Here is a 26,382-nt window from a genome sequence, read left to right on the forward strand (position 1 = left end):
TATCCCTGGGTCAGCAAAACCTCCTGGAGAAGGAAATGGCACCCCACTCCAGTGCTCTGGCCTGGAAAATCCCATGGATGGAGAAGCCTGGTAGGCTACAGTCCATGGGGTCACAAAGAGTCGGATGCAACTAAGCAACTTCACTTTCACTTTCTCTCTTTCTGAACTCAAGGGAGGACCAAAATCTTTTCTGGGCAATTCAGTCACTTCTGGGCTTTTTTTATACTTGGCGGCAAGTATAGTATAAGTAAGTCGATTGGGAATTTCAATTTTAGCAGCTTAGCTATTTAATTGAAGTTTATTTAAAGTAGCACAAGTGTATTGATTTATTCAATAAACATTATCAGGTGTCTCATTAGATGTAAAGCACTATACTAAGATTAAAATAAACCTAAGGCATTGGCACTGGTCTTGAAAAGTTTTCAAGTTTTTCAAAACAACAGTTCATGCAGTAGGTAAATATCCTTATGAGCTTTAAAATGCCACTTAGGTTCTTTGGTACTCAAAGCTCTTGTGAAAGGGTGTGTGAGGATTTAGTAACATCCTTAACACACCTCCAGGGTTATGGTGTCCCAGGGCTGAACTGAAGGGGGCTAAGCCACTAGGCCATTTCCCTGGTGATGGGTCCTGCATTTTGACTCCCTCTGGGTATATGGTAGCTACATTCATTTCATTAACTTATGGGTTATAAGTTAATTTAGGGGGAATATGCTATTACAGATTTGGATGAGTTCCATTAAACTCCATTAAAACTTTGACTGTAGGATGCATTAATAAAGCTTCAAAGTCAGTCAATCAAAAGATTGATGGAGTGTATAGAATAGACCGTAAAATGGAATATTTGATATGAACTATTAAATCTTTCAGAGGAATTCTTTGGGGGTTTAGTGAATACACATTAGTTAATTCTTTTTCAATTTTAGATAGGAATTTGGAGATTGTCTTTCTAATGTATGTATCTGTGTTAATGCTTATGAATGGGGACAGTGTAAGATATTTAATTAGGGTTCTCTGTGATTCTATTGTGATGAATTAGTTTATCAGTTTAAGTTTCCAGTGAATTCTTAAAACATTGCCTAAAAATTTTAAATAAGGAAGGTTTCTAAAGATCTTTGAAACTCATAAATATCTGTAAAATTTCAGGAAGGGTACTACTCTGCTTTGTCCTGGGAAGTTGCCACATACTTCCAATCATATTGGATTTCCTCAGTGTATTTTTGAGGTGAATATTACTTTTTATTATCCCCATTTTTAATTTGGGAAAGCTGAGACTCACAAATGTATGCCAATCACCACTATAATTGTGCAAAACTAGTATTTAAATTTATATCTTCCTTATTCTAAATCCCAGAAATAAAACAACGGCTAATAACTTAATAGGCCAGACTATATGCTGGGTGGTAGTGATTATAGTATAATATTCCAACATTAGTTATTAGAATGTGTTGTTAGTTAACTATGAGTAAGTAATATGAATAATGAATGAATAAATTTCTTGTGCATTTTAGTCCGACAAAAATCCAATTAAAGACTGACTAGTACAGATAAAGGTAGTAAATTCTATTATTATATTCTTCATAGGGCTCACCATATTCAAGGAGAAACATTTTACTTCCAATACAGAGGAGATAAAACTATATCCCAGAGACGTTAAATAATTTGCCCACAGCTGCACAGCTGGAAAAATGCAGAGTTGAAATTCAAAAACATGTCTGCCTGCTTCTATAAGCTTGCTGTCTTTATGCCAGAAGAAATGACTTAGATTTGGTTTCAATTTCATCTGAAATCAAGTGAATGGCCAGCCAAAAATTAATTAGGATTGATAAAAACATAGGGGAAGTACCCTAAAGAAAAATTTCCCTAGGAATTTCCTCTTAAAATACAAATTGTACATATTAAACCACTGTCTTTGTTCTAGTTGGAATGAGTGATGTTAGGTGTTGCAAACGACAAGCTCTGAAAATCCCCATGACTGAACACAAAATGGATCATTGTGGGTCAGGTCTTTCCTCTCCAGACAGGCTTAATTTCGACCTTTCGGGTGTCATTTGGAACCCAAGCTTCCAGAGTCCTCAAAAAAGGGATCAATGAGGTTGGGATTCTTGTAGGATGACTTCAAGCACCAGGCCTGCACATGGTTTATATGGCTCAATGTCAAGGACCTAATCAAAGAGTGGAAACCCAGTTGCAGAGGAAACTGGTATGTGTACAGGAGCCTATGCGCACTTGGATAATACTTTGATTCTGTGCTTTGCTTCAACAAAAATGTATTTAAAGATTACTTTTCGGCATCTATACACATTCCTGGGTGATCTGGACCTATAGCTGAGTCATTGTAATGCAAGCAAAACTGAGTGGTAGAACATAATATGTAGAAAGAGATTGCCCTGGTAATCAGAAAACAAAACAAAACAAGAACATATGCTGATATTGGGTATAGGTTGAAAGGAGAAAATATGAAAAAAAAAAAAAAAAATCTTAAGAGGAAGGCTGGAGATACAAGAACAGGTATTTCCAAATGAGAGCACTGTTTTTGTGACTTGCCCAAAATCAGGAGCAACTTTCCTAGAGAAAGACCTTGAGATAAATTTGGTTTGCCTTCTCTTTCACTATTTAGAGTCTTTATCTTTGGGGAAAGCTAAAATGAGTTAAAGGTATATTCTTCGAAATCATCAGGTTAAAACTAATATATTTCTGCCGCCATGTAGGCACTCATGGGATGAGTCAGTTAAAACTGGAGTGATTTTTAGGATGATTGCAGTACTTTGAAGATTGGATAGAAAAGTTCAAAGAGCACAAGAGCTGTAATTAATATAATACTGAAAGGATTTTGAATTGATATAAAGATGGATAAAATAAACAGAGGTTTAAGAAAATATTCTCATTGCCAATGACAAGACAGCTGTTTAGAAATTATTTGGCCAGCTAAGCCATTTCTAGATTGGATTATTATTAAAGAATAGTGGAGGAGTGGAGATTTGAGTATATTTGATTTAATTTTAAGGGTGCTTTCTCCATGCTTTCTGCTACATACAAAACAGAACCAGCCTGTTCGTAGGTCACCGAGGATAAGTAAGTGAATTATGCCACTGTATTGCAACTAGTTTTGAAACATTCTGAAAACATTATGACATTTAACCACCTTTTCTCTCCTATTTTAAAACAAACAAGCATTGATTTTTCTAGGGAGATAAAATATGTATTTTATGGGTATGACACAAGCATATTGATTTTTAGCAACTGTTTCAGCAGCTGTTGACTTTTGGTTGATTTTATGCAATGTATTTTCTGGACAAATACATGTTATAGTTATTTCAGTATCATGATTGGAAGCTTAGATAAAGTCATGCCTGATTGAGAACACAAGAAAACGAATGATTGAAAAATGTCATATTTAAAGATATCTGAAAAAAGTGATAAATAAAGGGAAAGATTTATCCTGCCATTTTGATATGAACTGTGCTCTTAACCAAATGGTACTTGAGAAGTGACTCTTTATTTTAAAAAATCACAAATAATATGTTAAAAAATACATTAAAAAGAAATGTCAAAATTTGAATTTCATTTTTGCAAGCCTCAATGAATTAGCACAGATAGGTTCAATGATTGATGACTTTTAACATTACAAAAGGATAGACAACTAGGCATTATGTGCTTACAAATGATAAAACATACCACCAATTGTGGTTTCACAAAAGAGATAGAATCTGAGTCTGATCTAGCTTCCAACCTGCAAGGTATACAGAGAATGGAGGAACATATGGAATTGTACCATCAGACTGCAATTAGAAAAATCCAGACTGGAAAACACCACTGGGAAAGGAAAAAAGTGGAGAAACTATCAATCAAAAAAGACTTAGAGCTTCCTTGGTGGCTCAGATGGTAAAGACCCTGCCTGCAATGCAGGAAACTTGGGTTTGATCCCTGGGTTGGGAAGGGTTTATCCCTAGAGAAGGAAATGGCAACCTATTCCAGTGTTCTTGCCTGGAGAATCCCAAGGACAGAGGAGCCTGGCTACAGTCCATGGGGTTGCTAAAGAGTTGGATAGGACTGAGCAACTAACATATACAAAAAAGAGTTAAAGACAATAAACTTTAAAAATGGGTAAAATTAAATTATAATGTTTATTGAAGTACATTTATGTGATAAAATCTATTTTAAATCCTAAAGTGGCTGCTCTTGGAGGAACAGAAGGTCTGTGGTATTGAAACAGCTTCTGGGATGAGTAGCAAAGTCTTATCTTAAAGTGAGCTGTTGTTACAATTTTGTATGTATTTAACTAATTTGTTAAGCCAAACATGTCTTTTTGTGTGGTTTATCTGTTTTACAGTGAAAAAAAAATTAAAACATTTAAAAAATAATCAATGTTAGGAAATTCTGAAACTCCATGAAATATTAAAGATGCATATAAATAGATATAACTGGTCTTTGAATTTATTGCAAAGAAATTCTAATTGTAAAAGGACTTGATGTGCTTTCTTAACAACTTTCACTCAAGCATATTTTTCTTTCCAACTTTTTCCATCAAAGACATTTTTGGTACATGTTCTTTTTTTTTTTTTTCCCCAAGAAGAAATATTGATTTAACTGGGAGGCTAAATGACACCATTTTGCTTCTCCCAACCTCTTTCTTCTCCAAGGTTCTAAATTTCAGATCTATCATTTTTTACATTATTTTTTTGTCTGCCTTACCATTTTTTCCCTTGTAGTATAAATGTCCTTTAGGATTACTATTTCTGAATCAGAACATCATAGGTGTTGTCTTAAATATTATAGAATGAGATGAGTTTTTAAGAGAGTATACACGTTTTCATAAGAGACCCATACCTTGAAAATAAGAGGAAATAAGAAAGCAAGAAGATTGTTCTGTGGTGTTTATGAAGTGACAGAAAAAAACATTTCAAAGGTTATTTATCTAGGCCACATAGTAAAGTTATTTTATAAAACTACAAAAGTAGCCATGGAAGAGCAAAACTGAACAAAAAGTGTATTTGTAGATATGTTACAGACTCCTCATAATACAGGCTCATTCTAAGTTGGTCCAGAATGGGAATTTATAAGTATAAATCAGATAACTAAGGTATATGAGAATGATTTGAAACCCCATCTGTGTGAATATAAGGTGAGGGAGTGAATGAGGCAGATGTACTCAGGCCTTGGGCTCAGTAATACCCATAATCAGGCAATGCCCCATAACTATAGAATTAATGATTTTTTTAAAACAGCTGTAATCACAGTCTGCCTGCCTGTGTGTGTATATGCATTAAAAAAAATCCTTATCTTGTTTATGAACAGGGAAAATTGTTATCCTCAGAGCCCAAGAAATTGCCATTTTTCTTAGCTCAGGTATCCAACTCCCCACACTGTCAAGTTTCTTTCTTTTCAGTATATCAATAAGGTCTTATATGCCCTCTACCTTTTAAACTAAAATTTGGTAATAACACTTTGTTGATTTATATCAACCTTCTAGCTTTTTAAATTCAAATTTTTCTTCTGAGGCAATACTCTATTTTGCCTACGGAGGACATTTCTAGGGCACCCAATAGATTTGTAGGTCAGTTTAGCCAGCACACGCTCAGACTAAATAGAATATTGTGTGCCAAGTTAGTTAATGAAAGTATTTATTATAGCACAGTAACCCCTAATGTGTGTGATCTGTAGCTACATAATCAGGAATTGATTGCAATTCTATTTTCAAGTGAAATGCACTCTGTACTAATTATAAAGACATGCATAGTTCGGGAAAATTTGTAGAATCTGTACCTAATGTGATGAAATGTATTTAGGAATCAATTAGGCATATTTCCCCCCTCCAACCTCATTTTTGCAGCTTCCTTTTGAGGGAACAAGGCAATTGCATTTCAGGAGCCCACCACGTTATCAAAAAAGCAGTGACCCAGGTACATCCTACCCTTTGAGTTTTTTTTTGTTTGCAGTATTGTCTATGATCTTTTGGTGAAGAAAACCTTGTTAATATTCCCATACGTTTAGCTACTGCTTATAAGTTGTAGATTCCCCAAGAAGAAAGGCAAATTACTGTCTCCTGGAATGTTTGTATCTTCTTTCCTTCCAGAACCAGAGACGTGGCTGGACCTCCGGTCTACCACGTCAGGCACCAAATTCATTCTCTTTCTCCAAACTGGGAACCACCTTTAATTTTTATTTTGTGTGTATCTATACTCTCAGAGAAACTCCCAGCCAGAACATGTTAATTGTCTCATGGGAACCAAAGTTAACAAGTGAGAAATCTGCTTTGAATTTTGTCTATTGTTAGGCAACGCTCAGGAGAAGGCAATGGCACCCCACTCTAGTACTCTTGTCTGGAAAATCCCATGGGTGGAGAAGCCTGGTAGGCTGCAGTCCATGAGATCGCTACGAGTTGGACACAACTGAGCAACTTCACTTTCACTTTTCACTTTCATGCATTGGAGAAAGAAATGGCAACCCACTCCAGTGTTCTTGCCTGGAGGATCCCAGGGACAAGGGAGCCTGGTGGGCTGCCATCTATGGGGTTGCACAGAGTTGGACTCGGCTGAAGCAACTTAGCAGGCAACACTCTCAGTCTAAGATCATGATGGAATCTTTCTAGAAGCACCTAAACGGGGAAACTGGAAGTCACCTATTTCACCTCCCTGTCCCCAAAGCCTTCTATCAAACCTGTTTCCCCAAATTGTTCCATTCTGCTTCCTTAAATTTCTCTCTCTCCTTCCTCTCTGTTTTGTCTTCAGCCATGCTCTCATTAGTTCTAAGGATCCCTTAACTAATCTCTCTGATATTTGGCTTGTTTCCTTCTCATTCAATCTCTAGACCAACAGACTCCAAAACAAAGCAAAGGATACTTCAAAAGATCTAAACCTATATATTTATGGATATAATACCTAAAAACTTCAAAAAGTCGTATCGTTGCACTTGTAGTTTCTTTGAAATTCTGTGATAATTGATCAGATACACTGCACAAGTATTGGTAATTCCTTTTCTAAACATACTAAAAATGAATGGAAAGGCGTACAGTAAAGTGGGAGTTTTGCTAGCAAATGAGTAATGGAAACATTTATATCTTCGCTAACTTAAAACATGTGGCCCTGCATTCTCACTCTTTCTCAATGGAATTTGGCACTTTGGTGAGAAATTCTTGGAAGTACCCTTATTTGGAGATTGTAGGATTTTTTTTCTGAAAAGGCTAATTTCCCAAGTTATCATGGAGCATTCCATTATACAGTTAGGTTATAAAGTCAGAATACTTATTGTCTTTTGCATAAAATAAATTCTACATTGTTTTATGTGTAACATGCTGTATCTTAATTCTTAGGTACTATAGCAGTTTGAAAAGAGCTAAATTAAAAGAAGGAAGAAAAAGAATTATATGTGAAAAAGGCTCGCAGGCATTTAAACCATTACTCCTTAAAGATAACTATCATATTTCCAGAGGTGAATGTAAGATATGTAATGAATTTTACAGTGTTCTTTCTTGCCTTCATGGTTAATTCCGTTTTTTTGAACCATTTACAACCAGTTATCATAATAAAAGCTAAAGGTTTAGACTTTGATTAGTCAAAGTTAATGGAAACATATTGCAACTTAATTGAGATTAAGTTGGGACTCCACCCTTTCTATAGATTTGAATATTTGTGTTCCCCCAGATACATTTCTTGAATCCTAATCCTGATGTGATGGTATTTGGAGGTGGCTTAGACAGTAAAGAATCTGCTTGCAATGCGGAAGACCTGGGTTCAGTCCCTGGGTTGGGAACATTCCCTAGAGAAGAGCATGGCAACCCACTCCAGTATTCTTGCCTGGAGAATTCCCATGGACAAAGGAACCTGGAGGACTATAGTCCCTGGGATCACAAAGAGTCAAACACAACTGAGCAGCTAAGCACACAACCCCGATGAGATGGTATTTGGAGTTGGGAGTTTTGGAGGTAATTGAATTTGGATGAGAAGTTGGAGGCAGAGCGCCCCTAGATTATAGAGCTCTCTCCCTTTAATGTGAGGACACAGTGTACAGACTGCTATTCACGAACCAGGAAAAGCACCTTCATCATACACCAAGTCTGCTGACGCTTTGATCTTAGAGTTCTCTGAATTAAGAACTACGAGGAATAAATGGGATTTGTTTAAGCCACCTAGTCTATAATATTTTTGTCTTAGCTTAAACTCAGACAGCTGTATTTCAATGGGAGACATACAGAATCACTGCAAATTCTTGTATGCAGCCCATGAAGTACATACTGGATAGATAGAACCAATACTTTTACTAATACAAAGGATATCATCACTACAGATATTCCTTATCTAAACCCATGATAATATTGCATTTATTTGCTTACTAGATTTTTATCTTAATCCTGAACAAAATGGAGGCTGTGAGAAAACAAAAATTAAAGTTCATACATTTTAAAGCAATTTTTTGAAGTGTTACTTGCAGCATTCTTTAGCTTACACAATTAAGAGTCTGATTAAAAGTAATATAGATGCAGTGATCACAGGCTAATCCTACAGAAAACTTCTCCATGCCCAAACTAGATTTAATGAATGCAAGATTTCTTCAATATTAGTTTCATAGCAGAAGGACACATTGCTTTCATGCCAGGAACAAAATCACAATGGTATCTATCAAATAAATTATTGAACAATATTACTTTGTTCACCAAACTATGATGCATGAAATACTAATATGTGATAAAAGAGTATAGGATAGAAACTAAGTTATTAATAATTTTGATGCAAATGTTTAGGTATTTATTATCACCTGTGTGAAGTGAAATTGTTAATAGCATAACAAGATTTTGTGGAAAATATTAATGTACAAGAGACATATAATCAGGAGAATATAGAATCTTGTGTATTAATAAATTGAAATCATAGGGAAATGAGTTATGAGCTTTGAATGGATATTGTACTATTATTAAACCAAACAATGTAAGACAATATTAAAAAAACTTAGAGGCCTGCATCAGACATTGGGACACTGTGGGGAGAAGGTTTCACAAAAAAGTGGAGGTTACCAAGGTGAAGCCATAATTATCTGGTTGGGGTTTGCCATTGTCTTACATAAATACTTAAATTTCACTGTGACACTTTTCTGCAGAGATTCTGACATGTTAAATACATTTTTCCGTATAATTTGAAGCTGTCAGGATACCTTGTAGCTAATACCACATAGTATTTAATGAGCTATGTGAATTCAGAGGAAGACACTGAAGTTCCTATTTCTTCTGAATGACAGCGGTTTCACAGATGTTGTACTTTTTCATAATTCATAATCAGATTTTTTAGGGTGGTCTAAGTTATTTTTCTCTTGATAAAGGTGAAAGAGGAGAGTGAAAAAACTGGCTAAAAACGCAACATTCAAAAAACAGATCATGGCATTCGGTCTCATCACTTCATGGCAAATAGATGCAGAAACAATGGAAACAGCAAGGAACTTTATTTTCTTGGGCTCCAAAATCACTTCAGGTGACAACTGCAGCCATGAAACTAAAAGACACTTGTTTGCTCCTTGGAAGAAAGGCTATGACAAACCTAGACAGTGTATTAAAAAGCAGAGACATTACTTTGCTCACAAATATATAGTCAAAGCTATGGTTTTTCCAGTAGTCACATATGGATGTGAGAGTTGGATCATAAAGAAGGCTGAGCACCAAAGAATTGATGCTTTTGAATTGTGGTATTAGAGAATACTCTTGAGAGTCCCTTGGACTGCAAGATCAAACCAGTCAATCCTAAAGGAAATCAACCCTGAATATTCATTGGAAGGACTGATGCTGAGGCTGAAACCCCAATACTTTGGCCACCTGATGCAAAGAATTGAATCATTGGAAAAGACCCTGATGCTGGGAAAGATTGAGGGCAGGAGGAGAAGGGGACAGAGGATGATATGTTTGGATGGCATCACCAACTCAAGGGACATGAGTTTGGGTAAACTCCGGGAGTTGGTGATGGACAGGGAGGCCTGGCATGCTGCAGTTCATGGGGTCACAAAGAATCGGACATGACTGAGCAACTGAACAACAACAAAAGTTATTTTTCATTCTTATCCAAGACCACTCAATATTTTTAAAAAATATAGTGATTTTGATACAGAAAATGGTGAAAAAAAGTCAAATAATAAATGCATTGAATACATTAAAGTTTATAATCAAGTCTGATCTCTGAGGGGTAGAAAAAAGGCAATTTTTAGAAAATGTTCTTGACTTGTTTATTCTCAAGTTATTTTTGTGTCTTAGGGTATGCTTTTATTTTCTATTGTATCTGTTGTTGAATATTTGTGTATTAATATATGAAAAACTCTAAAATACAATATTGTCCAATACAAAGTGTAACAGATTGATAGCATATCTGAATATTAATTAAAATGTTATATATTTCAAGTAAATATTTGGTTTAATAATATTACAACATCATAAGTCTCCAAACCAGTGAGTAACGTGAAGGAACTCTGAGTACAGAAGCATTATGTGATCCCGTGAATAAGGGTTACTGGAGAATCAGAACACACTTATGCTTCCTACCTGAGATAGTGTTTTTCTTCTTATTTTTCTTTTCTCAGAGAACTCCTATTTTATAAACATTTCCTGACATCCCCTCCAAGTATATTACTGTATTTTCCTCTTTTATGCAAACTGAAGCTCATATGATTCTCCTGTGCTTTTATGGTATCTTTGCTTATTACTTTGTTGTAGAATTTATTAATTTCACTGAGTTTTTTTTACTTGCCTTCATCTCCCCAGTTTGACTACAAAATGATCAAAGCATGGTTCTCATTCATATCTCTCAGCATTTGTCACAATTCTTGCTATTTCATGTGCATTTGATCATATTAAAGAGTGACATCTGAAATTTCATTTATGTCTCCATTTGAATTCTTTATCAAGATATATGTGATTGTAAGGGCTTCCCTAGTGGCTTAGTCGGTTAAGAATCTGCTGGCAATGCAGGAGACGTGGGTTTGATCCCTGGGTTGTGGAGGTCCCCTGGAGAAGGAAATGGTAACCCACACCAGTATCCTTGCCTGGAGAATTCCATTGATAGAGGAGCCTGGTGGGCTACGGGCATATGGATATGGGGTCGAAAGAGTCAGACATAGCTGAACGACTAACCCAGCACCACTGTGTGATTATAATATATATTTTGATATGTGTGTTATACAACAGACATTGACAATATTATATAAAAATTTTCATTTTAAAAGCCTGTTATATAGGCTTGAGTTCTTACTACACTGTGCTACTACTGAAAAAAAGTCAAGTTTTAACTAACTTGGATAGAATTGTGTGGGAATATTTAAGTCAAAGTACTTTTTTCCCTGATAGCCTAAACTTTCAGTAAATATTTATTATTCACATGCTATGTGCTAGATGTGTGAGTATGAAATGAGTTAAGGAAGCATACTCTTGACCTAGCACGGAAATAAAAATTAAGATCTTGAGGATGAAACATCTCTGATTTGAGCAAATTACTTTGTTGTATTTTATTGCTTTTCTTCATTATCAAAAATTTAGAAAGTATCTAAATCACTTAAATTCTTATATAACAATAAAATATAGCATTTCACATTTTGAATATTCATTCCCAATTTTTAATATATGTCAAATAAAAAATTGGGACCACAGCATATATTTACTTTTGTATATTAATATTTTTCTTACAGAGCATCTCTATTATTCATGTTATTATATTGACTTTAAAAATATTTTGATAGCTATCTCTTTTACCTCTTTTTCAGTGTACAAATTATTTTCAGTTTTTCATTTGATTGTTGTTATTTAGTCACTAAGTCATATGACTTTTGTGACCCCATGGCCTGTAACCCTCCAGGTTCCTCTGTCTATTAGATTTCCCAGGCAAGAATACTGGAGCAGGTTGCCATTACCCTCTCCAGGGGATCTCTCTCATCCAGGGATCAAACCTGTGTCTCCTGCATTGGCAGGGAGATTCTTTACCACTGAGCCAACAGGAACACCCTGCAGTGGGCTTTCATTTAATAGTACTATAAAAAACATACTTGCCTACAGCACTTGACCACATTCATCCCTCCTTCAGATTGGATTACTTGGTGATAAATTTGGGTCAAATGACTCTGACATAAGTACACCAACCCATCAAGGTTGCAGAACTCTATTAAATAGTTTTGAGATCTTTTCTTCATAGATGATCTGACTAGTTTAAGATAATGATAATTATTTATCATGTGTACTATTAAATTTTATATCTCATTACTTTGCTGAAAATTCTAATGTTTTAATTATTGAAGAAATAGTGGGATTTCTTCAGAGTAGGCAATGGCACCCCACTCCAGTACTCTTGCCTGGAAAATCCCATGGATGGAGGAGCCTGGTAGGCTGCGGTCCATGGGGTCACTAAGAGTCAGACACGACTGAACAACTTTACTTTCACTTTTCACTTTCATGCATTGGAGAAGGAAATGGCAACCTACTCCAGTGTTCTTGCCTGGAGAATCCCAGGGTCCGGGGAGCCTGGTGGGCTGCCGTCTGTGGTGTCGCACGACTGAAGCGACTTAGCAGCAGCAGTGGGATTTCTGGTCTTTTTCCTCCAGAGTTCAGTGGTGAGTCCTCTAGTTTTACCCATCAATATAATGTTGTATATTCGTTCAAGAGAATTGTATTTAGCAGGTTAGGGAATTTTGGCTTATTTCTGTGATAGAGATTTTCTAATGCTGAAAATCACTGAATTGTTACTATAAACCTATCAAATAAGGATGAGAGATTATTATAATGTGGCATTAAAATTAATTCCATAGAGTTTTTTAGAACTTCAGATAGATGTGCATATGTAGAATTGATCTATATTATATATTTTATACATGTACCTGTGTGTGTGTGTGTATATATTTGTTTGGCTTTAGTGTCACTTCTATGTTTGTAATACGACATAGTATGTATTTTTCAAAGTGTCCCTAGACGTGGGATAGAGATTATCCCGTTACAATTTGAAATGCCAACTTCTAAAATCCTAAGCTTCAATATATCCATTTTAAACCACTATTTTGAGTCAGTCTATGCAATCTTCTCATTTTCTTATTCCCAGACCAGTTGTTTCATCAACATAAGATTTTCTGGTTCCTTGCATCAACTATTGTCTTCTAATTTAATAGTCATTTTTCTATTTTCTTTCCCATCCCTAAACAGCTATTTACTGCACCCTCTGAACTAATCCAGATTTACCTAATATCCAGCAAACTAATTCCAGAATTCAGCAGTTAAAAAAAAAAAAATTATAGCTGTCTTCAGGGAATTCCTAGTCAAACTTAGGATGAATCATCAAGGCTACCTAAAAGCAAAAGTTGAATAACTCAGCATAATACACAGAAGAACACACAGTGTGTTGACTTGAGCAGGGCAGGGAATGTTGATTCTTATTTACTCTGTGCACCTGCGCATGAAAAACACTTGCCCATAACTCAGATACTACTGCTTCAGCTGCTTTCCCTCCACGACATTTTCCTGCAATTCACCATTTTTATTCTTAACTTGACCTGCCCTGGACCCTGACTGGGCATCCCTGGTGGCTTAGATGGTAAATAATCGGCCTGCAATGCAGGAGACCCAGGTTCAATCCCTGCATTGAGTCTCCCATCTCAATGGTTACTATGCTCCCTTCACACATTATGCTTGATGATTGTTGATTGCAGTTCTCTGAATCAACCCTGCTCACTCGCAACTCCGCTTTGCTTGAGTTGTTTGTTCTGCTTGGAGTAACCTGAGGGCCATCTTTTGCCACTTAGCTCCCCTTCCTCCTCCAAACTAGCCATTATGTGATGTCTTTTCTGATCACGTCTCTCTGTGTTAAATCCTTCTTCTATGTTTTTCCATCTGTGCATCCTTCCACTGTAGCATTTATACAACTATATCATCTACCAGGGCTTCCCTGATGGCACAGATGGTAAAGAATCTGCGATGCAGCAGACCTGGATTTGACCCCTTAGTTGGGAAGATCCCCTGGAGAAGAGAGTAGCAACCCACTCCAGTTTTCTTGCTTGGAGAATAACATGGATAGACGAGCCTGGTGGGCTACAGTCCATGGGGGGGGTCACAAAGAGTCAGACATGACTGAGTGACTAACACAACACACATCATGCATATCACACATGCCTGCTGACTTCTCTGCATCTTCCTCTAGCTTGTCACCATCTCGAAGATAGAAAATATGTTTAGGTTCCAATCTCTGGGTCCCCAGAATCTCACATGATGTCTGTCATACTTATTATTAGTGTCAGTGGGGATATGGATTATAAATCAGCACCCATTCATCTCCTTTGCTTTATAGCATTGTTATTCATTTATGATATTTGTTTTTATAACATAAAAATAAGTATGATAATGTTGACTTTCTCTTCATATTTTATTTGAAAATTGAAACAAATTATTACTTAATAGCTACAGATTGTGTTCTAAAGTAGTGGTGGTCCTCAACATTTTAGACATCAGGGACCAATTTCATGGAAGACAATTTTTTCATGGACCATGGTAGGGGGAATGATTTCAGAATGATTCAAGTGCATTGCATTTATCATGCACTTTATTTCTAATCTAATGCCACCACTGATCTGACAGCAGGTACCAGGTCACAGCCCAGAGGTTGGGGACCCTTGTTCTTAAAGAAACAAGAACTCCAAATTATGTTGGTAAGTATAACTCTGGACTTCCCTGGTGGCTCAGACAGTAAAGCATCTGCCTACAATACGGGAGACCTGGGTTCAATTCCTGGACTGGAAAGATCTCCTGGAGAAGGAAATGGCAACCCACTCCAGTATTCTTACCTGGAAAATCCCATGGATGGAGGTGCCTGGTAGGCTCCAGTCCATGGGGTCACAAGAGTTGGACACGACTGAGTGACTTCACTTTCACTTTCATAACTTGTGAGGGCTTTAGCTATACTTTTTTTTTTTTTTCTGTTTATGTAGCATCACAGCTGTCAGCACCAGTGTGTAAGCAGGGCATTGCTGGTGGGTTGAGAGTCAGTTAAAAAGACAAAGAAAGATAGTGCTAAGTCTTGTCCAACTCTTGTGACACTATGGACTGTAGTCTGCCAGGCTCGTCTGTCCATGGGATTCTCCAGGCAAGAATACTGCAGTGGGTTGCCATTTCCTTCTTCAGGGGATCTTCCCGACCCAGGAAATGAACCCAGGTGTCCAGCATTGCTGGAAGATTCTTTACCAACTGAGCTATGCAGGAAGCCCAGAGAGTCAGTCAACAGGCTCCAAATCTAGTGGAGAAGCACTGGCTGTGTCTATAGGCTCTGCTGGTTCACTGTTAACAGTTTCAGGCAAAGTAGATGATCCAGTCAGTCTTGAATTAACTCTTGTTCTTTTCTGTTTCTTTTGTCTTCTTTTTTTCTATATTACCAAACTACTCATTAATTGCTGAAAAGAAAGGAACCTAAAGAGAATAATGCAAGTTACATCATAGTTAGGGTCACTATCTCTGAATGAAAAATCATTCTGAAGGCTTTTAGAGTAGATCCATGTCATCTCAATGCCAAACTCGCAAATGAGCATATCTGAGTATTCTGCCCATAGTTTCTATTTCAGAAAAAGAGTGGATAATCTCTTCTATCTTCTATTTTGAAACTAAAAGTCACCATTCCTATAAGAGACAATATCCTTGAAATATTTTTTTTTATACACTGTGTTTGGCTTGTTTATTTTCCTTCTTCTCTCTGACCCATTTTTGGATGACAATGCTAGACTCCTTCTTTGGCACTTATTCTGTTTTACTGATCTTTACTTGCATCATATTGTCAATGTCAATTCTCCTCAATTGACATTTGCAATCTATATTATGGGAAATGGAGTTTCTGGTTACAACTTACTTTATTACACTTAGGTTTCATCTTTCCTCACCTCACAAATTCAGAGATTCTCATGAAATGGATCTACTTTATCTGTAGTACTTTTGAAGATTAAATAGAATAAATAAATGCTCTTCAAACTTACCTTGTACATCTTAACTAAAAGTATAGACCATAAGAATTATTGTTAAACTGTCATCATGTTGCATTTTAATATTTTACAAATAGAATTAGGAGGAATAAAATGTATCTGCATTGTAGCATAAAAACTGGGAAGCCTTTGGTGGTCAGAAGACTAATACTCTGTTGTAATGGATAAACTGTGATCATTGATTGTATATCTACTCTGCACAGGACCTGGCTAAACATTGAGGGAAACGAATACATATTAATACCTTTGTTCTCTCATTTATATAGTAGATTATTTATTTTCATCGATTTATTGAGATTTTAAAAAATGACAGTATAATTCTTTTAAAACAGTGATTCTGTGTAGTACCATCTGAAATTATGATGCATATGCCAGCTCTCTAAAATCTGAAAACTTCTTGAGAAGTTAGCATGTGATCTACTATGCTACGTATGCTACTAGAGGAAATTCATAAAAACGAAAATTTTATTTTTACAAGGGCTCTTAGAAACCATCATCTTCTAGATTCTGTCATCTTTGTCTTTCATCTTCTTTTCCCACTTTCTAGATGAGAAAACTGAGACTGATGGAGGGTAAACAGGCTGTCTGGGATGAGTTATTTGGGCATTCACACAGGTTTCTCAAGTCTACTCACGTAATCTTTCAAATACCACCTAAGAACATTGACAGGTTCATCTCCATCCCTACCAACAGCAATAACAGAGACATTGGTCTCATCTGTAACAATTAACATTTTCTGAATAACAATGATATGCAAGTACTCAGCATGGGGCTTTAACTGACAGGAAGAACTTCTATACAGGAATTGCTCTATAAGACTCTGTCGTCATAAGGATGGTCTTAATTTCTTACCTAGAGAAAAGCCCTCCTACTTCATTGCTGCTGCTGCTGAGTCGCTTCAGTCGTGTCCGACTCTGTGCAACCCCATAGACGGAAGCCCACCAGGCTCCCCCGTCCCTGGGATTCTCCAGGCAAGAACACTGGAGTGGATTGCCATTTCCTCCTCCTACTTCATTAGGAGAAAGTAAATTCTCCTTACAAAGAATGAAAACATCTTATCCAGGTATAGGTGAATATGTATCTGCCACTTAGTCTGACCTTATGGCACTCCAGGGAGGTCATGATCACTGCAAATAAATAATAATTTATCAATGTAGAGTAAGTTTGCCTAACTAAAACTAATAATATCTAATGGCTTCCTGTCCTTTCACAAGATTAAATATTCTCATGTTGTTGATCTGTTTTATGTTTGATTCCCTATCACATATCTCATTTTTAGTTTCTTTTAAGGTAAATTGTTATTTATTATGGAAATACAAAATCTATGTCCTTGATATATTCACATTCACACATGTGATAGAATGGTAGGCTCTAGCAAAACTGAAACTTGCATTATTATTTATTTTTTAATTGTCTATTAAAATCCGTTTGCCATATATTCCATTCTGCTAATAGTAGTCTTATGTAAGACTACTGTTAATAGTATTAATAGTAATTAACACTACTACTATTTAAATAGTTTTAGATATAAAATTAATTTACAATGATGTACATCTAGCTAAAAAATTGAGGACACTTGTAATATCAAATGCAATCTTCTTTCTGAGAGCTCAGAACATAGTTTGTATTGTTGACAAGACCCTACATTACAGTTCTAGAAGTTTTCTCAAAAGCAACTAAAACTAGTCAATAGTATCACCAGTCCTTGGTGGCTCAGTGGTAAAGAATCCACTAGCAGTGCAGGAGATATGAGTTCAATCCCTGGGTTGGGAAGATCCCCTGGAGAAGGAAATGGCAACCCACTCCAGTATTCTCACCTGGGAAATCCCATGGACAGAGGAGCCTGACAAGCTGCAGTCCATGGGGTCGGAAAGAGTCAGACGCAGCTTAGTGCAAAAAGTAAACAACCAGTTATGTGTATAAACCAATACAGGTTCCAAAGTCACCCCCAAAGCTGGGCTTGGGCAGAACAGAGCCAAAGAAGCATAGCAAAGGCTTCAAGAAGAGAAGGAGTTTATAAAACTCTATCCAAGCTCTCAAGTCATCTCCTGAGAGGCTCATGTGATGAGCAGACACAAACAACACAGGAAGAGCTTTGAAGACTAAACTAACATTTAAATCATTTTTTATTGAAAGCAAAACAGACTTTACATTCTAGACCTAACCAGGTGATTGCCTGCTAAAGGAATAAACAAAGAAATAGACAATCAACATTCTCCATATACATTTAACAGAACTCAAAGCCTCATAATGTATTTGAAATATCCACAATGCAATCCAAAATTACTAATAACCAGAAAAACAATCAATTCTGAAGAGAAAAGACAGTAAACAAATCCCATCCTGAACTGACCCAGAAGTTGGAAATCATAGACAATGACTTTAAAACAGTCATTGTAACCATGATTCACAAGGCAAAAGTGACCACCCTTGAAGAAACTGAAAAATTGAAATTCTCAGCCGAGAGATAAAAGTTACTTTTCAAAATGGAAATTTTGGTACCAAAAAATATAGTAGCTAAGATTTTAAAAATTTACCAGGTGGATTCATGAGCAAAATGGAGTTGAGAAAGGGAAAGGTCAGTGAATCTTGCAAATATAAATCAAAAGGAAGCTCAAGCAAAGGCAGGTTGGCTGGACCTCAGTTAAATAAATCATATGGTGCCTAATATTAATGCATGCTGCCTCTGAACCAAATGTATAGACACATCAAGGAAAATAGGACCATACTGTGTAATGGTTAGGAAACTTACAGTAGACTATATCAGAATTTCACTTCAAGCATAAGTCACTTTGAGACTGTGTAAAAGGGACAAAATCCTTTGAGTCTAAGTTTCTTCATCTTCCTTCATAAATTGTTGTGAGGATTAAATAGAATAATCTATAGAAAAGTGTTAAATTCAGTGAATTATATCTAACATGAATAAAATAAAAGCTAATTCTCCTTTCAGTGTCTCATCATTTACTGTATTTTGAAATATTTATAGTTCTAGTCTCAAGCTTGATTGAGATAATTAGCATGTAGAAGAGAACTTATTATGCATTTTCTCTGAAAATTATTTGACCATGCATTATTTTTTTTTCTAATGGAACAAATAGGAACATATAGAGATCAGACCTTGAGAAAAATGGTCGAAAGATTTTCTATACTATGTGTCTGTAATAAGGCTACCAAAACTTTGTATTTCCAATCTCTCAGATCCCTGGAATTGCTCTTACCTGGTTTGATCCTAGAATTTTGGTTTATCAGTTCAGTTCAGTCATTCAGTGCTATCCGACTCTTGGTGACCCCATGGACTGCAAAACGCCAGGCTTCCCTGTCCCTCACCAACTCCCACAGCTTGCTCAAATTCATGTCCATTAAGTCAGTGATGCCTCAACCCATCTCATCCTCTGTCGTGCCCTTCTCTTTCTGCCTTCAATCTTTCCCTGCATCAGGGTCTATTCCAATTAATTAGTTCTTCACATCAGGTAGCCAAAGGATTGGAGTTTCAGCTTCAGCATCAGTCCTTCCACTGAATATTCAGGATCCTCTAGGATTGACTGGTTGGATCTCTTTGCAGTCCAAGGAACTCTCTAGAGTCTTCTCCAACACCACAGTTCAAAAGCATCAATTCTTTGGTTGCTCACCTTTCTTTATGGTCCAACTCTCACGTCAGTACATGGCTACAGAAAAAAACATAGCTTTGGCAAGATGGACTTTTGACCGCAAGTTAATGTTTCTCTGCTTTTTAATATGCTGTCTAGATTGGTCATAGCTTTTCTTCCAAAGAGCAAGCATCTTTTGATTTCATGGCTGCAGTCACCATCTGCAGTGATTTTGGAGCCCAAGAAAATAAAGTCTGTCACTGTTTCCATTGTTTCCCCACTGTGAAGTGATGGGACCCAATGCCATGATCTTAGATTTTTGAATGTTGAGTTCTAAGCCAGTTTTTTCACTCTCCTCTTTCACTTTCCTCTTACCCCTACATTCAATAAAATGAAAATAAACTTTGTGTGAAATGTCTGTACTTATTTGAAAACTCTTACCTTGAGCATTTTTATTACCCCAAACCTTATATATTAATGCCTTCATAACTGAGTCATCTTAGAATTAGGGCCAAGAAAACATGTTTATCCTCATGAGTTAGTATGCTTCCTAACATGGAAAATTCTCTTATCCATTTATTTTTCCTTTATACCTCTGTAGTAAAAACTCAGAGATAGTGCATACGCTCAAATGTGGAAGTTGTGCTCACCAAGAATTAATGTTTATTTCTTCTTTGTGTATAGTTCTTAGTACCTGCCTTTGAATTACATTGATTTTCTTGTAACCTGTCAAAAATGCTTTCTGGAAGTAATACAGACCTTGAGTCCTGTGTGACATCTGCTGCTTCTCCAAAATGATTTTTGTGTTATATATTCTTTTTTATTCCCTCTTCATCTCTAGAATATTCCCTGATGGATAAATTGGAAGCCAATAGCACAGCTTCATTTTTTTTTCCCTCCATGTAAGTCCCATCTTTGCCATCATGTCCACACCTCCCCAACCCATGTATCTAACAGGGGAATGATCATGAGATGGTTCCTATCTGAATAGATAGTGTATAAAGCCTCTGGATATGGGATAGTTTGCTTTTACTACATTGTTTTACTGTAGTAAACGTTGTCAAATGGCCACATGTTCCAAGGATTTAGCCAGATGCAAGGGTACAAGGATAAATAAGACTATCTTATTGCTGGCAAGTTGCTCATGGAATAGTTTCTGGATAGAAACTAAAATTATAACAGCTTATGGTAAAACTTTATCATGCCTACACTAGAGTGAGGCATGAGGTACTAGTGCACAGAATCATACATGTTTTAAACCATCATATTGGTTTAAAACTTTGAATGAGAAGAAGTGAAGAAGTGAAGTCTCCCAGTCGTGTCTGACTCTGTGACCCCATGGACTGTAGCCTGCCAGGCTTCTCCATCCATTGGATTTTCCAGGCAAGAATACTAGAATGGATTGCCATTTCCTTCTCCAAGGGACTTTCCTGACCCAGGGATTGAACCTGGGTCTCCCATATTACAGGTAGACTCCTTAACCTCTGAGCCACCAGGGAAGTACCATTGAATGAGAGATACTGAGATATATGAAAAGGATCAGAAGAACTTTCCATGAGATATGAAAAATAGATCCACTGGGAATAAGATTTTAGATTTCCTAGAACTCTATATCGTTGGGGAGACAAAAACACTTGTCTTTTGGTATTTCTGCTTTTAATATGTGTATGTGTGTGTATATGTATATATAATGCATGTATATGTAAAATACACATGTATTTTAACCTAATTGCTTGTTCCCAAATTGGAATACATATCTTTCAATAATATTCAAAATTTAATAAAAATGAAATCCATTGTTGTTACTCTTAATTTTTATAACCATGCAATAACATGTTTATATTATTCCAATTTTATAAAAGAGCAATCAAGGGTAGAAAAGTTAAATGCCTTGTGCAAAATTGTACAGCTATGAAGGGTAAACCTAGAACTTGAACCCAGCTCCTTTGATTTGAAAAACTGTATTTTCAATGCTGTCTATTGCTGTCATTGCATCATTTTAGCTTTTTCCATAGTTTCCAAATCTTTCCAGAATAAAAAATGTAGCACAAGTAATTATAGCTAAAAATTTCTGTATTATTCCACATCCCAGCATTTACCCAGATGCAAGGTGAATGAGGCAAATGGATTTTAGGACATTCTCTTTAAGGAATAGAGTCCTGCTTTTCCACCCCTCACCCCTATCCTGCAGACAAAATAATAAAGATTCTTACTCTTTAAAAAAAAATTTGTATTATTCCTAGTGAGTATTCTAATTTTCTCACTGGTCAGTGCCTGTTATGTCCAGCTATAGTTCTCAAATGGTTTACATAATTGACAAAAAAAAAAAAAAAGTGGTCTTTTATTACATGCTGCTGCTGCTAAGTTGCTTCAGTCGTGTTCGACTCTGTGCGACCCCATAGACAGCAGCCCACCAGGCTCCCCCGTCCCTGGGATTCTCCAGGCAAGAACACTGGAGTGGGTTGCCATTTCCTTCTCCAATGCATGAAAGCGAAAAGTGAAAGTGAAGTCGCTCAGTCGTGTCCGACTCTGTGCGACCCCATGGACTGCAGCCTACCAGGCTCCTCTGTCCATGGGATTTTCCAGGCAAGAACACTGGAGTGGGTTGCCATTGCCTTCTCCATTTTATTACATAATGGGTTCTTTTTTCCTCTGGAAGGAGACAATGAGAAGTATGTTAAATTGGGTAGGATAAACTCTCATATTTGACTGTGTAGTTTACTTATATGGAGAAAAAGAGCATCTAAAAGCTACATTTTTGGTACCAAATAACCTGTCTTTTTAGGAATCATTTGACTTATTCTATCTCTTCAAATTTAAACACACTTGGAAGAATTTAGTCCTAATTAAATGAAAGATGACTGCTAAAGTAGTGCAGTGTGAAGTGTTGATGTGTTTGGGCTAAATAGCTGTCGATGACATTTTGTGAATATCTTGTTTATGAATATGTTGATTAGAAAATACAAGGCTTGATCACCCCGCTGGGTCATTTGGTGAGCCGGTAGAGTAATTTACTTAGAGTCTCTTCTTAATGTTCCTTGCTATTTTTATTTTGGGCTTATCACCTTTTTCTCCTAGCAGACTAAGGAAATGTTCCATTCTACATGCTAATTGTAAACCTCCTCCCCCTCAACCTCCAAAGTCAGCCGATTTCTTTTATATCTTTCCTGCCAGCTGTAAGAGGGAGACAGACAAGATGAAGCCTTTCTCCTGTCAGACACTGACAGAGCAGAGAAATATAGACAGATGGATAACAGATAGTTGGGTTCTAAGTACCCTACAATTTATTGAGGCAAAAAGAGGAGAGTTGAGTGGCAAATTACCTACACTGTTCACAAACCAGCCGGCAGCCCTGTTTGCCAGCTATCCAAATTGTTTCTGGGTAATTTGGCACATTTCTACTTCGTTGTGCTATATCTAAAGGTATGACTTTGAGTTTTGAAAACCCCCTGTTGTGAAAGATCTGCCCTACAACAAGCAATGTTTGGATCATTACCAAAACAAGTTTGAGGTATGATCTTTTAAAGTAGTAAAAGGAAGAAATATTTATCTTATTATAGAGATAATATTTATAGAGCTTTCCTTTTGAAACCTCCCCTTCTATAGCATTCACCAATCTTGGAAATTTGAATTTAAAGATGATCTTGATGGATTTCAAATGTGGGAGTTACTTTTCAAATCCATATTCTTTTTTAACCCTGCAGCAGACTTGAATGAAAATCACACATAACATAGACTAGTGCGTTACATGTCTAGTCTCACATCAGCTCTCTGCGATGTCTCACACCTGGTCTTTCTGGGGCCAGTCTCTGCTTTTTAGTAAGGACATGACTTAGCAAAAAAAAACAACAACAATGCAAAATGTAATAGACTCTACAAAATCCTATAGTACAAATATCTGCTTAACATTGTTTTTCCTGTACTAATTTTGACTCCAGTTTCCTCACCACAGTCTCCTTTCTTTCCCAAAGTATCTTGTGATGTATCACTGATGTATAGAACAGTCTTATGGACTCTGTGGGAGAGGAAGAGGGTGGGAAGCTTTGGGAGAATGGCATTGAAACATGTATAATATCATGTATGAAATGAGTTGCCAGTCCAGGTTCGATGCACAATACTGGATGCTTGGGGCTAGCGCACTGGGACGACCCAGAGGGATGGTATGGGGAGGGAGGAGGGAGGAGGGTTCAGGATGGGGAACACATGTATACCTGTGGCGGATTCATTTTGATATTTGGCAAAACTAATACAATTATGTAAAGTTTAAAAATAAAATAAAATTAAAAAAAAAAATAAAACAAAATTAAAAAGCAGAGACATTACTTTGCCGACAAAGGTCCATATAGTCAAAGCTATGGTTTTTCCAGTAGTCATGTATGGATGTGAGAATTGAACCATCAAGAAGACTGAGTGCCAAAGAATTGATAGCTTCGAACTGTGGTGTTGGAGACGACTCTTGAGAGTCTCTTGGACTGCAAGGAAATCAAACCAGTTAATCCTAAGGGAAATCAACTCTGACTATTCACTGGGAGTCTGTTACTGAAACTGAATCTTCAATACTTTGGCCACCACATGCAAAGAGCCAACTTATTTGAAAAGATCTGATGCTGGGAAAGGTTGAAGGCAAAAGGAGAAGGGGGATGTCAGAGAATGTCAGAGATGGTTAGATAGCATCACCGACTCAATGGTCATAAATTGGAGCAAATGCTGGGATATAGTGAAAGACAGGGGAGCCTGGAGTGTTGCAGTCCATGGGGGCATTAAGAGTCAGGATAATTTAGTGGCTGAACAACACCAACAAATTATATATTATTGTTTATCTTAAAGGGAAAGTGGTAAATCACTTTTCTCAGGACACTACTCATTTTATCTCTGTGATCACTGGAATATTCTTTGTTAAGGTTTTTGCTTTACTTTTTGTTTTTTTGGCTGCACTGAATGTAGGATCTTAGTTCCCTGATCAAAATGGAAACTGTGACCCCTGCAGTGGAAGCCCCGAGTCTTAAACAGAGGATGCCATGGGAGTCCCATGGAATGCTGTTTGAAATAAGTACCATAGAAAATAACGTGGCTCAGTCACCATAGCAATTATGTCATATTTTTCCCCCAAAAGGACAATTTTCTTACAGAGCTTTTGTGTTTACACTGAAAACATCACTCAAGGGATATTTTAAATTGGAAATATTGTTATCATTATTCTCATGATAGATATTTGAAACCAAATGCTTCTTAAAACAATTTAGAACAGCTCACTCAGAATTAATAAGACATAGTTTTGATGGCCTACTAGATATCAAGTGGTATAATGAGCAGTAGCTATGGGCTTCCCCAGGGGCTCAGCAGTAAAGAATCCATCTGTAATGCAGGAGATGTGGAGGAGATGTGGGTTCAGTCCCTGGGTAGAGAAGATCCTCTTGAGAAGGAAATGGCAACCCACTCCAGTATTCTTGCCTGGAAAATGCCATGGGCAGAGGAATCTGGCAGGCTACAGTCTACGATGTCACAAAGAGTCAGACACAGCTGAGCACGCACACACAGGAATGCAACGCTAAACAGCATAGAAGCGGTCATCAGCCTCACGGAGTCTTCAGTTTAGTCAACAGTTTATCACACTACCTGCTGACCTCCAAAGCATTACAGTGTAAAATGCCTCAAACTGAAGTCATCATCTTTCCCAACCCCACTACATACCCACTCCTTCCTCACTGTTCCGCATTTTAATAAATGGCATCATCATCTATTAAGCTACTGCAGTCAGAAATCACCTTGACTTTCCATCCTCCTCACCTCCCACTGTCAGTCAATCATTAAGGCTCATTAACTCTAACTCCTAACTATCTTTCAATTTCTGAACCATCCTTCAATCATCGCTGCCTCCATACCAGTACATCTTTATCCTCTCTTTGGAACACTTCTGTAATCTGTTGCCTTGGTCCCTTTCCCTCCTTCCCATTGGGCTTCTAATTCTAATCATGGTTATATTCTGGTATAATTGTGTGTGTGTGTGTGTGTGTGTGTGTGTGTTTGCGCCTGCACGTGTATGCGTGCATGTGGGAGAGCACAGCAAATATGCAGTTACTCTGATTTTCAGTTGAAATCTCACTTTCTCAAAGATGTCATACCTACACTTCACATTGACTTAGTTATTTTTATATCATACTCATGTGTTACCTCAAATGTATTTTTTTGGTAACGTGATTATACTTATCATATGTTGTTAGATACAAGTCTTTGTCAGTTATAAACACATTGAGGACAGGGGCCAGCTCCATCTTTGTCCACAACATAAGACCTGTACCTGACTTAGCTAGAGATATATAGAAGTATCTGCAAGTTATTTATTTATTCCATGGCATCGCTTTTGTTGCTTCTGCAGGGTGGAATGTCCATATCACTGTTTTCTGTATGTACCTCCACCCCCAAATTATTCATTCTTCAAAATTCAGATCAAGTGCACTTCATGAATTATCCCATTATTGCCAATTCCCCTAAGAATTAACCACCCCACAGAATACTTTTTCCTCTCTTTAGCATCTGTAATAATATCTATCTGCCTCCAACACACACACACACTTACACACACACAATGGTATCTGCTTTAAAGTAATTCCTTGCAGAGTACCTTGTGTAAAAGGATCTTTCAACAAGAACTTGTTGAACCAAAATTAGTTTTGCTGATTCTGACTTTGACCTGTTCTGCAGAAGGATCTTTCTTTGTGCTGCAGTCACACATATCCTACTGCCGAATTTGATGTCACCAAAGAACCTAACACTTAAAATATCCAAGGAAATTCTTTATTCACCCCAAATCTGTGCCTCCTGAATCCTTTCC

This window comes from Bos indicus, chromosome 1 (genome assembly GCF_029378745.1).
Source record: "Bos indicus isolate NIAB-ARS_2022 breed Sahiwal x Tharparkar chromosome 1, NIAB-ARS_B.indTharparkar_mat_pri_1.0, whole genome shotgun sequence".
NCBI classification, from domain to species: Eukaryota; Metazoa; Chordata; class Mammalia; order Artiodactyla; family Bovidae; genus Bos; species Bos indicus.